This window comes from Phascolarctos cinereus, unplaced genomic scaffold (genome assembly GCF_003287225.1).
Source record: "Phascolarctos cinereus isolate Bilbo 61053 unplaced genomic scaffold, phaCin_HiC Scaffold_4;HRSCAF=312, whole genome shotgun sequence".
In the NCBI taxonomy this organism is placed as follows: Eukaryota; Metazoa; Chordata; class Mammalia; order Diprotodontia; family Phascolarctidae; genus Phascolarctos; species Phascolarctos cinereus.
The window spans coordinates 512,039,932-512,054,888 of NW_027555847.1; the positions used below are offsets into that span (position 1 = coordinate 512,039,932).

General features: G+C 41.3%; 1 protein-coding gene and 1 long non-coding RNA gene across 10 annotated transcripts in view; one reads left to right on the forward strand and one right to left on the reverse strand.

Moving 5' to 3' along the window:
• The window catches only part of L3MBTL4 (L3MBTL histone methyl-lysine binding protein 4), a 483,848-nt gene extending 482,925 nt beyond the window's left edge, over positions 1-923 (reverse strand). For 3 of the 9 annotated variants that reach the window (XM_078153506.1, XM_020974984.2, XM_078153502.1), the window contains exon 1: positions 835-920. The gene's annotated coding sequence lies outside the window, so the exon portion shown is untranslated. Of the gene's footprint in view, positions 1-696; positions 746-834 lie in introns of those variants that run through there. The other 6 variants (XM_078153507.1, XM_020974982.2, XM_020974986.2 and 3 more) reach the window with 6 other exon arrangements.
• A 3,534-nt stretch (positions 924-4,457) lies between these two features.
• Positions 4,458-13,403, forward strand: LOC110199961 (uncharacterized). The gene is made up of 3 exons (XR_002322120.2): positions 4,458-5,005; positions 10,317-10,372; positions 10,839-13,403. It is a non-coding gene; the product is annotated as an uncharacterized LOC110199961 (long non-coding RNA).
• Positions 13,404-14,957: the final 1,554 nt, after the last annotated feature.

Below are 14,957 nucleotides of genomic sequence, written 5' to 3' on the forward strand. Positions count from 1 at the left end.
CTCTACTTATCTCATCCTAGCCAACGATGGAAGAAGCCACGGGTGATGGAGGAGATGACGAGTGTCCCCGTCAAATAGGGTTTTCCCCCAAAGGAAACAGAAAGTGAAAAATGATTACGGAACATCTGTCCTCTGAGTCCCTCCCGCAGCTCAACCAAGCTGAAGTTGAGAGAGGAAGAGGAGGGAGAGATGGGGCATGGTCGGAGGGTCTTCGCGGGAAGTGAACGACCCCGGCCCGGCCCAGGTGCAGGAGGAGGAGCAGACACCCGGGCAACCCCGTGGGAAACAAAAGGCACGCGCGGCGCACAGTCCCGGCAGGGTACGATCACCCTCGGGGTAGGAGGGTGCTCCCGTGCCCCTCCCCCCGAACAAGGTCGGCCCCCTAGCTTTCCCCGAGGTCCTCCCTGCCCCAGCAGAGCGTCGGGGCTGTGTGGGCTCCTCCCGCAAGCGATCGCGCTGGGCGAACCCTTCACTTCCCCCCGGCCCCCCAAAGTTAACCCGCGCTCCGCGGATGCTGCTGCCGGCGCCACTGCTGCGGCTTTTGCGCCCCGTCCAAAGTGCAAGCAAAGTGGGGATAGCCCGCACCACGTCCCGCGTCCTCCGAAAGAGAAAGAAAAAGGGGATGGAATGAAATTAATTACCCCCGCCGCCCCCCCCAGCCCTCCAGGCACGCCGAGCCACACGCCACGCACGCACCTCGCGGGGCACTCGCCTTCCACCTCCTCCTCTTCCTCCCTGACCTCCCCGGGTTCCCCCCACCCCCCAGCGCCCCGGCTCTCGCACACGCGCCCTCGGGACCATCCCACATGGCTCCCGAGCGAGCGTCCTCCTTACCCCCCGCAGCGTCGGGCTCAGTGACAAGCCGGGCGGGGCCGCGACCCGAGGAGCAGCCGGGACTGCGCGAACCAATGCAGCCAAACCAGAGGCCAGGGGTGGGGAAGGGGCGGAGGGGGAGGAGAGGGTGGGGAGCCGCCCCCTCGCCCGCTCCTGGCGCGCATGCTCCCGCCTCCCTCTGCGGGAGGCCGAGGGAGAGCTTGCACCTGACTTCCCTTCTCCCTTTCCCTTCTCCCTCGGGCAGCCCGCGGCTTTTCTGCGGCTCTTGGGCTCTGCACCGGGCAGGTGGGATGGAGGGGGGCCCTTTCCCCTAGCCCGGGTGCCCTGCGCTCTCTCCCCGCTCGCCCTCCAACTCCGCTCGGATGCGCGCACCCCCGGAGTGCGGTCCCGCGGGCCCTGGCCACTTTCTCCTCCGCTGACTTCCAGTCCCGCCTTAGAGCCCTGGGGGTCTGCGCCGCTGCCCCCCACCCCCACCCCTGCCCTTCATCTCCCATTGCACGAGAGAGTGGATGAAGGAGAGAGGACAAAGCACGGGTGACTTTCCAGAGTATTAGCGGTTGGAGGGACCGAGAGGAGTGGGTGCCTGGGTTGAAGCAGGTGAAAGTGTCAAGGACGAGCTTTTCCTTTATTTTAAATAGAGACTTGTAGGAAGAGGGGAAGGGGCCAGTAGGAAGGAATAGGTAGAAAGGGAAGATGATAGGTAAGCCGAGGCTTAAAAGATATGGGAGGGAATAGGATAATTAATAATAATAAATTACATTTGTGTAACGCTTACAATGTACCCGACGCTGTGCTGTGCGCTTTCAAATTATTATCTCGTTTGATCCTCACAACAACCTTGGGAGGTATTCTCCCCATTTTATAGTTGAGGAAATTGAGGCAGACAGAGGTTAAGTTGATAATTATTATCTCATTTGATCCTCAGTTGTGGGAGGCAGATGCAGTTATTCCCATTTTACGGATGAGGAAACTGAAACAGAGGAGAAGCGACTTGTTCGGGGTCGTACAGATAGGAAGTATGATATGGGAAAGGTGCAAGTCTCAGAAGAAATAGGAGGGAATAAGATAATGCTAGCTAATATTTATAAGTGCTTTACAACTATTATCTCCTCTGATTCTCACAGTAACCCTGGGAGGCATGTGCCTCCCATTATTCCCATTTTACAGATGAGGAAGCTGAGGCAGCTAGGAAGTGACTGAAGCTAGATTTGAATTCACATCTTCCTGACTCCAGGACCAGGGCTCTACTATTAGCCACTGCTGGAAAGGGTCAAGGAAGTAGGTCCCATGGTGGTCAGTCCAGTGCTCCATTATACTCCACTGACTTCATATTTACATAAAATAGTAAATTTCAAAAATGAGCTCTTTCCGGTCTTCTTGCTCTATCCCATGGATGTTTTTTTTCCCTTAATGAACATCAGTGGTCTATGGAAGTAGATGGGGAAGAAGGGAAAGGATAGAAAGAGGAAGGATTCATAAACGACCTGTGAAGTGTTTTGTTTTTTTTTTAATCAGCTTATTTTTTTCCTAGAGAGATGTGGAATATTCCAATCACCCAGTTTTAAATTAGGAACAATATATTTAAGGTCCTCCAGCATGTTGAATGGACCCTCTTGGTAAACGGTAGGGAACATATGGAGACAAGAATTGTAACAGAAATTGGATGAACTATAGTCTTTTGGTGTGGTACATCCAGAACCATTTAAATACAGATAGGTCCCAATTAATGTGTTTGAACTATGTGAGATTGGGTTATAAAATGATAAATGGTCGCATGTAATTCAAGCTAACATTCAATTCACTTGCAAACTAGTTGAGAGTTCTAACAGTGGAGGTTGGATGTAATTTGCTGCTAGGTTCCATATTGTCAGTGAGTGTTCATTTATTTAAAAAATCCTTAACAAAATGGACAAAAGGAAGAACGCTTTGGATGGAAACACTACCAGTACGAAAACAAGAAGAGGCTTGTTAGAGCAAAATTAGAGCAAAAAAAAATGGATAAAATCATAACTGCATGAAAGTGGTCATAGTAACTCTAAAATACAAGATGTGCGAATGGCTAGATCTATGGTATGTAATACAATAAAACGAAATAAAAGAAAAAGGCAAAGTTGCATCAGCTCTCAATGGTTTGCCAATAACTACAGGGAATAGAAATGTCACAAGATAGAAACAGAGTGTGTTTTATAGCGGTATGGATTGAAAATTGCTATCCAAAAAGCTTTCCTCTTAGCAGAGCAGCTATTCAGACACAAACTACAGGTTTATTTAAGGCCTGGAGAAGCAAATAGAAATGAAATAGCTAGTGATGAAACTTTTGTTGCAAGTGTTTGTTGATTCAGTAGTTTTAAAAATCAGTTTAGTTGCATTATATTAAAATTATCTGAGAGGTGGCCAGTGCAGATGAGGACACAGAAGCTAAACATCCTAATGTTTTGAAGGAAATAATCAAAGAAGGTAGATACATTGATCAACAAAATTTTTAATGTGAGTGAAACATGCTTATTCCGGGAAAAGATGCCTTCCACAATTTGCATTTCTAAGAAGGAAAAAAATCAACCTGGATTTAGTATCTAAGATCACCTAACACTTTTTATTGGGAGGCTACCCAGAAGGTAGCAGGAAGATGTCTTAGTGGATGAGAGCCCAGCCTGGAATCAGGAAAATCTAAATTCAAATCCAGCCTCAGGATTACTAGCTGTGTGACCCTGGGCAAGTTACTTAACTGTGGCTTGGTTTCCTCAACTGTAAAATGAACTGGAGAAGGAAATAACAAACCACTCCAGAATCTTTGCCAAGAAAAGCCCTTGGACAGCATTGGTGTGATATGGGCCGTGGGGTCACCAAGAGTGGGACATGACTGGAAACAGCAAATCAGAAAGAGATTTTAAATTAAAACCAATGCTTACTTATCAGTTCCCAAATCCTCAAACTCTGGCAGGCTACAACCATCTATTGCTTCTAGTTCCTTGTTGGTCAGATAAGGAAGCAGGGGTAATTAAAGCTGTTTTCAAAAACTGATTTTCAAGTTATTTTAGCCAGATTATTAAAAAAACTATTGCAAGGACCAATGATACCACATTTAAAGCGCTGCTGATTTTAAAGAACACTCCAGGACATCCAACTACCCTTGGTGAGAATGTGAGCATGCAAATCTACCAATATGTATGCAGATTTAAAGAAAGAGAAGGCGGATCAGTCTATGCTTCTAAATTTTTTTTTTTAGTCAGTTGGGGTTAATTGACTTGCCAGGGTCACACAGCTAGTAAGCATCAAGTGTTGGTCTGAGGCCAATTTGAACTCCAATCCTCCTGACTTCAGGGCTAGTGCTCTATCTACTGCACCACTTAGCAGCCCCTCTAAAATATTTTAAAAGACAATGATGATGTTTTTATCATATTGTAGAGGCTTCTTTTTAGGTGTGATATTCAGTAATTTTAAAAATCTTGCTTTCTTAAATCACACCTTTTCCTTATAGCAAGTTTGAATCAGAAGTATTTTTTTATCCTTTCCTATTCTATTACATTAATAAACAGCTTAAAAACTTCTTTAAATTTTTTTTTCATTGCATCTATCATTGACTGGAACCAATTACCATATTTATGTAATTATATATTATTTGAATGGTTAAATTCAAATAATCTGACCATAGGATTCATTATTTGCCCTAATTAGAACCTAGTTGGTACATAAAACTACTCAAATTAATATAAAGTATCTTCAAACTTCATGTAAGTATTACGCCCAGTTAAAGGAGAAATACAGAAGACATTAGGGGAAGGTTAAAAAAAGCTAAGAAAAGAAAGTCACACACACGCTCAGAAATACTTTGTTTTTATGTAAGTTTTTATTGTTACATTCTGTTTTTACATCACCTTCATTTTCCAAGATATCCTCCCCATTCCCCACCACCATTCCCTTAACAAAGAATTAAAAAGAAGTAACAATTCAGCAAAACTAACCAACGTGTCAACCTAGTCTTAATGTTATCCTTGACTCTTCATCATCACCTCACATAACCAATCTGTTACTGTTTCTATTTTCACAGCTTTTCTACTAAGTCTCCTTAGGCCTGGACTTCTAAAATAACCTTCTAACTAGGCTTCCTGCCTTAAGTCTCTCCTGACTCCTGTCCATCCTCCCCTCAGGTGCTAAGATGATTTTTCTAAAGGTAGGTCTAACCATGTTACACTTTTCCTGTTCAGTAAGTTTCAGTGGCTCACTGTCACCACCAAAGTCAGATAAAAACTCCTCACCCCTTCTCTACCCTTCCAGCCTTCTTACCCCATATTCTTCTTCACACACTCTACCTTAAATGACCTGTTTGATGTTTCTCATACTCTATTTCCCATCTCAGTGTCTTGGCACCAGCTGTCTCTGATTCTTGAAATGATTTTCTTTCTCCCAGCTCCCCTACCTCCTCCTCTTAATTTTCCTGGCTTCCTTCAAGATTTAGCTCAAATTCTACCTTCTACAGGAAGCTTTTCCCACCTACCCACCTTCTTTCCAGTGCCTCCCTCTCTCAGATTACTGCCATCTAATCTGCTTTGTATATACATTTACCCCTTCCACATTGTGGTTTCGATATATCATGGGTCAGGACAAGAAGTTAAATGGGAATTTTAGGGGAGTTTTACAGAAGCTGAAAATGACATTCAGCCAGCAGACAACACAGAAAAAGTTTAGAAACTCAGAAATGCATAAAATGTATGTATAGTATAATGTCAACCCAAATTTTACAATAAGGTACTGTAAACCCTCCATAAAAGAAAAAGGAAAAATTCAGATTTCTTCTCTGTTATGAAGAGAGGGCCAAAAAATCATGCCCTCTAAGCCCCGTGAGGTAAAAGGGATAACTGTATCTTGCAAGTACCTAGATATTTGCATGTTGTCTACGCCATTAGAATATGTACTTCTTGAGAGAAAGGACCATTCAAGTTTTTTGTTTGTTGTTTTTATTTTTGTCTTTCTTCCTATCCCAGGCACTTAGCACAGTGCCTGGTATATAGCAACTAATTAACTAATGCTCTTTGACTGACAGGTTGGTATTTCATGTTCCACATTCATAAGTCTCCTACCCTCAGAAATAGAATTTTGGAGTAATACAGCCCATCCTATGGACTTTTGGGATGCTGCAACTGACTGTTTTGGCAACAGTAAGCATACATGGGGGTATCGAATCTTAATGCTTGCTCCATGAAACAATGAAATTTAGTTAGGGGCTGTATTCAATCTATAATGGACTATGGAGTTAAGCCATCTGTGACATACACATAGATTTGTTGGTTGTGAAAATTAAAAAGGACAAATTCAGTTCCTAAGGTACCGTGAACGATTTTTCCTAGAGTGCTATTTTATCTCCAATGATACAGATGTTCTATTGTCTTGAATCTAGAATTGCTGCCAGCAATGAAAAGGTTGAAAAAAAAGGTTAAGAATACAACTTGTCCTACTGTGATATGTAGTGTAGATACATTTAAGGCCTCATTGTAAAGGTATAAAGTAATTATGGACTTAAAACACCTTGGTTTTCTCAGTTTTCTTTAGAAATGTCATAATTTTGAGACATTTCTTGAGTAAGTTGGGATTAAACATATATAGGAACTGAAAGGCCTTGTTTTCATGGGCTCAATTTAAATGAGAAAAAGGAAAGGCTAGACAAACACAGGCGATAGGAACAGAACTTTTCCCCAGGATTACTTTGTTCTGATTTTTTGTGTGAGTACTGCTGACAACTTCATATGATCCTATTAGGAAAACATAATAGCTGCTTTTAAGTCACATTCTGATTCAAATTATGTAGAAATATAGGCAAGAATGCATTAGCACAGTTTTTGCAGAATTTTAAGAGAGTAGTAGGAATAAATCTTTTTTGTTGAAACAGCTGTATATTAGAATAGAATGATCAGATTGTTGGACTGTTACAAAATTTTCATTGGTCTATGAGTAATTGAGAGAATGATATAGAATGTTGTTATTTAATTTTTTTTTATAATTCAGGTGAATCATATAAACTCAAGTAAGGCTGACCAATTAAATAATAGTAATTTACTTTTGTCATAGAAATTCTCAGGTTATGGGAAGAGCTATATGAATTGATGCAGAGTGAAGTGAGCAGGGCTAGATCATTGTCCATAGTAGCAGCAGTATTGTCACGATGATCAGCGAAAGACTTAGCTACTCTAATCCACACAGTAATTCAAGACAATTCTGAAGGACTCATGATGAAAAATGCTATCCACTTCTAGAGAGAGAACTGATAAACTGAGTGCAAATCAAAGTATAATTTTTTCACTTTATTTTTCTTGCTTTTTTTTTCTTTTTGCAACATGCTAATATGGAAATGTTTTACATGATTTCACATGTGTAATTGGTATCATATTGCTTGCCTTCTTGATGTGTCAGCTAGGGACTAGAGGATGGCAGAATTGGGAATTCAAAATTTTAAAAAAGTGAATATTTAAATACTTAAAAAATAAATAATAGATTTGAAAAAAAATAATTCCCAGATTGTATACTCAATGTCTAGAAAAATTACCTTCTAAATATCACCAAACATAATCAATTCCCAATTTTGTTAGTAGATCTGAAATCATCCTGGTTGCCAAGAGTATCAGTGGCTTCCCTTTTGAAATAAGCTAAATTTAAATGATGCAGTTTAGGGGTTTAGGGATCCTAGGACCCCAAAATCACAACATGTAGGTCCTGTCTGAAAGAATTTGACCCAAGCCTTCTTTCAGCCAAAGACAAGGTTTCTTAGAACATCCATCATATTGGGCAGACTCTTAAGGAGTCTGAACGTGAGTAAGCAGTGGCTAGATTATAAGAATCCCAGCAGTGGCTAGATTTTAAGAATCTGAGCATCTTTAATGGAGACAAGATGGACCTTATATACAGAAAGCCTGTGGGAGGGATCTAGGAGTGGCCAAGTAGTTTGGGGTTATGGGAGGTTGGGGCCTAAGGAGATCTGAATGGGAAGGGAAATGGCCAGGGGCCATAGGGAGGTAAGACAATGGAGGGTGAGATTGGGTGTAGCCACAATGAAAGGCCAGTCGAGGGGATTATAGCCTTAGGGGAACGACAGAGATTTGACCACTTGGGAAAGTCCAAGGTTTTTCCTTTCTGGGGCCCAGATCCCAACCACATCATAAACATTTAAATCCTCTACTAAACTTGCATATTATTCATAAGTAGACTTTTAAGTTTTTTCAAAATTGCTATGTCAATAAATTCCATTACTTTATGCCATAGATCAGTAGCAGATATATTGATGTTATTATGTCTTTATCACAGTACGTCTCATAGCCCCTTGTTGCTAGAGAAGCACCAGCCAGGGAGTGTTTCGGAGCTATTGGAGTGATTCTGACCAGGGGTTGACCAAAAGTGCCTTTGTGAAAATAGCACTCATCTTTGGAACTGCACTTGGACTGGGGATGGGTGATGTGGAGTCGGTCTGTTAGAGGGGAGTGACCAGTATTATTACCCCTGGGAACCACTTAGAAAAGTCATGTCCCAAGAATATTCATTCACAGAGAAAACAAGTTAAAGATATAATAGGCTGACTATTTAAGTCTGGACAGGCTGCACTAAAAGGCCATTGCTGGATCCTTGGGAGTACAGTATGCACTCATCTTCCACCAAATTGGATAGGAAACTGCTACATAGGTCTTGTTCACCCCAAGTTCTTCTTCTGCCTGGGAGAGTGGGCGGGGATCTGGGAATTCGATTATATGATGATTTGGACAGACAGAAGCAGAGTCTAGACACCTCATTAACCAGTAACGGGGATGCCAATGGCTGGGATGACACTTGGCCCCCCGAGAGTATAATCCAGACATGTGGTCCAGCTACTTGGGCACAGGATGGAAGTTGGGAGCACAGACTCCCATCTCTATCCTTAATAGATTAATTAGGTTACAGGTAGTAGTGGAAATTATCACTAACCAAACAGCCCGAGCCATAGACCTCCTTGTGGACCAGGCCACCCAAACTTGGGAAGCTGTACTTCAGCATAGATTAGTCTTAGATTACTTATTGGCTGAAGAAGGAGGGTCATGGTGGGAACAAGCCTTCTGGTTTTTCTTAATTGCCATTTGTGGAGTGATTTTACTCCCCGTCTGTCTCCCTTGTATAATACAGCTTATTACACAGGGTGGTCCAAGATTCCCTGTCTAAAATGATCAGAATAGAAGGGAAAGGTGAAGTGAGATTAATGGTCTTAAAATCCCAAGGATGGGTACCCATTGTCCAAGATGACGGCAGGAACCTGATGGAGGCAGTGAGGAACAGTTAGTAGAAGAGGTTTTTCAGGAATGGTGTGAGGAGACTTCAAAGAAGTAGAAAACAAGAGGGGGGATTGTGAGGGATGAAATGCCTGGAACAGTGAAGTTTCCCCAGGGATTAAATATGAGCTATTAAATCTTGTGTATTTTGGAATAGCATGTGCCGTACCCCAACCTGCAAGAGAGAACATTGTGCAAACTTTGCAAACATTGAAACTGCTCACCCTTGCAAGGCTAACATTTGCAAAAACAGCTAATCTTGCAAAATGGCCTTGAAACCATCCAGATCCTGTTTTTGAGCTCAGAGCAAACAGCTATTAAAAGACTTCCCACCTTTTCTTGTCTCTAGGCAAACTTGTGTAACCACCTTTGTTCTTTGTTGCTGGGGAAGATTTCCTCAAATAGATTGTGCACCCTGAAGCCCAGGCATTGGGATAAGGGGTTAGTGAGGAGGAGCTTGAGTTAGGGTATAAGAAGACTTGCTTTCTGTAACCAATTTGCACTCCCTGGCCGGGGCTTCTCTAGCAATGAGAGGCATGCCCTTTCTCATGAGAAAGTAATAAAACTCTTTTCTGCTTGTCAAAAGCTCAGGCTCTGAATATTTTATTTGAGTAGTGGTTTCTGTCCCACACATTACCATATATAAAGTACTGTATTTATTTGTTTATATGGCCCAGGACAGCCATCCTTCTTTCCTCTTTTGGCTCTGCTTCTGACTCTCTGGATTTTACTACCATGGAGTTTCCCTCAGGGCCTCTGCCCTCTTCATCTGCCCCAGCAACCTTCTTCTCCCACTAGTTAGTTCTACAAAAGCCTTCATTTTGAGGCTAGGCCTAAGACAACCATTCTTCTTTCCTCTCCCAACTCTACTTTTTGACTCTTCAGACTTAACCATCATTTCCCTTCTCCCTACTTTCAGGCTCCCTTTTATGTGTTCTTTCTGCATTAAAATGTAAGGTCTTTCTGTCTTTCTGTATTTGTATTCCTTCATAAATACTTGTTAACTTGTAGACAGTATACAGCCTCAGAGCAAAGAATATGCATATTAGCATTAGCATAAGAATGTCTACATTATTCTCCATTTTGTGATCCTTTCCCACTCCCTTTACTTTGTATACAACACAGATATGTTGCTATTATTACTGTCTTCTGTACATATTGTTATTTTGGTTCTCCTTTCTCCATTGTACAACACTTCAGGTCTTCCCATGTTTCTCTGGATCAATGAAGACAGAATGAATCCTACTTAAAAGAATGTAAGCTATTTGATGATAAGGACTGTCTTTTTGCTTATATTTGGATCATCAGCACTTAGCACAATGCTTGGCACATGATAATTGCTTAATAAATTCTGGTTAACTTATTAACTTACATCTTAAGGATAATTGCTGGATAGGGGCAGCTAGGTGGTTCAGTGGATAGAGCTCTGGCCTTGGAGTCAAAAGGACCTGAGCTCAAATCCAGCCTCAGATACTTGACACGTACTACCTGTGTAACCCTGGGCAAGTCACTTAACCCTGATTGCCTTACCAAAAAGCGGGGGGGGGGGGGGGGGGGGAATTACTGGTATGTAATCTTGTCAGGACTGTTACTTTTTGGATTAAAACAGCCCCCAAGAATTTTTATTTGTTGCAATATTTCTTCAGGAATTATCATCATGATTTCTTTTATCTTGTACACCAATTACATACCACTGCTGTTTATATTTTCTTTCCTGTTTAGGTGTTGTTTTCCTGATTGGACTATTAACAAGATTGAGAACTGGAAAGATCTAGTCCAGTGCCTTCGTTTTACGGGGGAGGAATCTGAAACCCAGAACATGGAAGCCATTGGACCAATGTCACACTGGAAATAAGTAGCATCACTAACATTTGAACCCAGCTTCTCTGACTTCAGTTCCATCACTCCCATTGTTCCAATGAAATGGAAAGCATCTTTTAATGTAATAGGTTTGGGTGGGATTGAACCCCTTTCTTTCTACAATTATAGTTCATTATCAGCTCTATATTAGTACTTTTTACTCATAACAATTTTTGATGGTAATAGACAGCTAGGTAGGACAATGAAGAGAGTGCTAGACTTGATGTCAAGAAGGCCTGAATTCAAATCTTGCCTCTGTTATTTACTAGCTAAGTGATACTTGATAAGTTACTTAACCTCACAGCCTCAGTTTCCTTACCTACACAATGGGGATAATAATAGCACCTACTTCATAGGGTAGGAGGGAGGATCAACTGAGGCAATCTATACAAAGCTTTGTAAACCTTGACATGCCATATAAATGTTAGTGCTTTGCTATTACTCCTGTTAGTAATTTAAATTTAAAATTTATTTAAGAGTACAACCGTGTAAGAATTAAATTGAATAACCACAAGGTAATTATAAAAGAATAAAATCCAAATAAAACTCAACAAAAAAAAAGAATTTAAATCTGCACATCTCACTGAAAACTCAACAGTCTTCTGAGGAATTGCCTTCTTTTGTTAAAGTAATACTGACTGCTCTGACCCCCACGGCTGGAAGGCCAGGCATATTCCATTTCACCCCACCCCCAGGGCTCTCTGGTACTCTTAAGGAGGACTGTGGAGGTTTCTAGGCTGTTTGCCAGTGGTTCCAGCACTGAATGATGGTGTTCCTTCAAGTCTTAGAGGTGGAGTCCCCTGTACTCCGGTTTCATTTAACCACTAACAGTGAGGTTAGCTTTTATAAAAGAATATTTACTTTAAACATATATTAAGAAACTTACAAACCTACTATAGGACACATGGGAGGCATAATTTCCCTCTATCCCCTAAACCTCCAAACCACTTCTGTCTCAAGGGGAAGGGGATTAGGTTCACAGCTTAGCTCAGTGCCTATAAAGCACAGTCCCAAGTTCTAAATCCAAACCCTACTTCCTCTTGGGCTTGAGTCCCCAGTACCCTGGCTTCTCAGAGCTTCCCTGCTAGGCTGGCTGGCTACAACATCCCACTGGAACCCTGGCTCTGAGGTCACCATGGCTTGATTTTGGTCTAGTGGGGATTACCACCTGCACTTGAAAATGAGAAGGATAAATGAAACTAAACAGATACAAAGTCCTAGGCCATGAGGCCTAAAAAGACCTAAGGGGTAAGGTATCTTCCCTTCCTGGATCAATTCATGGCATCCATACTGTGAGTGAATTATGTGTCTCTTCACACTCAGTAAGCATCTAGAAGGAGCTGCCCCACCATTCTAGAGAGTAATTTGGAACTATGCTCAAGGGCTATGAAAGTGTGCATACCCTTTGATCCAGCAATAGTACTTCTCGGGCCGTGTCCCAGAGAGATCATACAAATAGGAAAAGGACACACACTGAGAGGATGCCCATCAATTGGGAAATGGCTGAACAAGTTGTGATATAGGAATGTAATGGAATACTATTGTGCTGTAAGAAATGATGAGCAGGCAGACTTCAGAAAAACCTGGAAAGGCTTGTATGGACTGATGCTGAGTGAAGTGAGCAGGAGAACGTTGTACACAGTAACAGCCACGTTGTGCAATGACTAATTTTGATAGACTTAGCTCTTCTCAGTAACGCAAGGATCTAAGACATCTCCAAAGGCCTCAGGATGGAAAATGCTATCCACAAAGAAGAAAGAACTGTGGAGTTTGAATGCAGATTGAAGCATACTATTTGCGATTTTTTTTTCTTCTGTTGTGTTTTGTTTCCTCTTTCTAGTGGTTCCTGCTATTGGTTCTAATTCTTACTACAACATCACTAATGTAAAAATATGTTTAATAGGAATATGTATGTATAGCCTGTATCAGATTGCTTGCTGTCTTGGGGAGGGAGGGTGAGAAAAATTTAAAACTCAAAAGCTTATGGAAGTGATTGTTGATAACTCAAAATAAATTAAAGATTTAAAAAAGAAAAGAAAAAGCTGCCCCAGTCTGGCAGTTTTAACAATGCATCCAATTAAAGGAGTTTACTCCCTTCCAGTGGTAGTGGAACCCAAAGAAGCAGGGTCTTCCATGTTACGTGAATTGGGCCTACTCCAAGACCCCATTAGACTGTCCTGTGAGATGTAGGAATCTATGAAACTATTTAATTCAACAATCATTTTTAAGTGCTTACTGTGTACAAGTCACTATTCTAGTCATGAGAGACAGAAAGATTTAAAAAAAAAAAAGACTTACTTGCCCTCAGTAAACTTATATTGTATTAGAGAAGATAGGACCCTACACAGATAAATACAAGTTGTCCATTTTTGGCTAATAGCTTTTGTTTTAAGCTATTTAGGCTTTAATAAATGGCTTTAAACAACACCAAGACTTTGGGGATACCTTGTATTACAAACTAGTATAATGAAAGCAAAAAGAGATAGCCTGGCAAAGAACTCTGAAAAATTTTGGGGTGGGGAAAGGATCTTCAGAGAAGGCTTCCTCTAGAAGGTGGTTTTTTGTCTTGACCTAAGTCTTTAAGAAAGGCAAGGATTCTGAAAAATGGAGATGATAAGGAAATTGATTCCAGGAATTTATTCTTGCACAGATGTATAAAGATGTGTAAAGGTGGGAAACAGATTGTCAAGCACAGGGAATAGCTAGTAGTTCACTTGAGCTGAAATGTAGAATGTGTGAATGGGGAGTACTGTGAAATGAAGACAAAAGCATGGTAGGCCTTAAATCCCAAGATAAGATTATATTTTATCCTACCTGCTATCGGGAGCCACAGAAAGATTCTGAGCAGTAGAGTCGGACTTGAACTTAAAGACAATTATTTTTGCAGCTATGTGAAGGTTAGATATGAGAAGCGAGGGAGTGAGGGCAGGGAGACCAGTGAGGAAGGTGTTACAGTAATCCATGCAAGAGATGGTGATAGTGGTGGTGTGAATAGAGAAAAGGGGGTGATACTAGAGATGCTGTAGAGTAACAGGATTTGGAAAGTGATTGAGTGTGACAGGGTGAGGAAAAGCAAAGACTACTTAGTAACAAAGGACAGAGAGAATATCTGTGCTATCAATAAAAGTAGAGGTGTTGAGAAGGGAGAGTTTAGAGAGAAATAGGTAAGTTTGGTTTTGAACCAGCAGATTGCCCCCTCTATCATCCCCACTCTCACTTATCTTCAATATTTTCCTGTCCACTGGCTACTTCCTACTGTCTGCGATTATGCCCATGTCTCACCTATCCTCAAAAAAAAACCCTGGCTTGATCCTTCCCTACTGTCATCCCATATCTCTTCTGCTATTTATGGCAAAGGATCTCCTTCTTGAGATGGTCATCCACACAAAGAACTGGAAATTAAAGGGAGGCCCATCGATTGGGAATGGCTGAACAAGTTGTGGTATATGAATATATTGGAACAATTTGTTGTAAGAAATGAAGAGTGGGCAGATTTCGGAGAAATCTAGAAAGACAAGAACTGGTGCAAAATAAAGCAAGCAGAACCAGGAGAACATTGTACAATGACCAACTATGAATGACTTAGCTATTCCTAGCAATACAATGATCCAAGACAATTCCAAATGATTCATGATGAAAAATGCTATCTGCATCCAGAGAAAGAACTGGTGGAGTCTGAATGCAGATCAAAGCATACTATCTTCAGTTTCTCTCTTTTTTTTAATGTTTTTTTTTCTTTTAGTCTGCTTCTTCTTTCACAACGTGACTAATATGTAAATAAGTTTTACATGATTGCACATATATATATGTATAATCTATATCAAATTGCTTGCCATCTTAGGGAGGTGGGGAAGTGAGGAAGAAAGGGAGAAAAATTGGAACTCAAAAAATCTTAAATTAATGTTAAAAATTGTCTTTACATGTAATTGGAAAAATAAAATACTAATTTAAAAAAATCACCCACAGTAGTTCTCTCTTCTG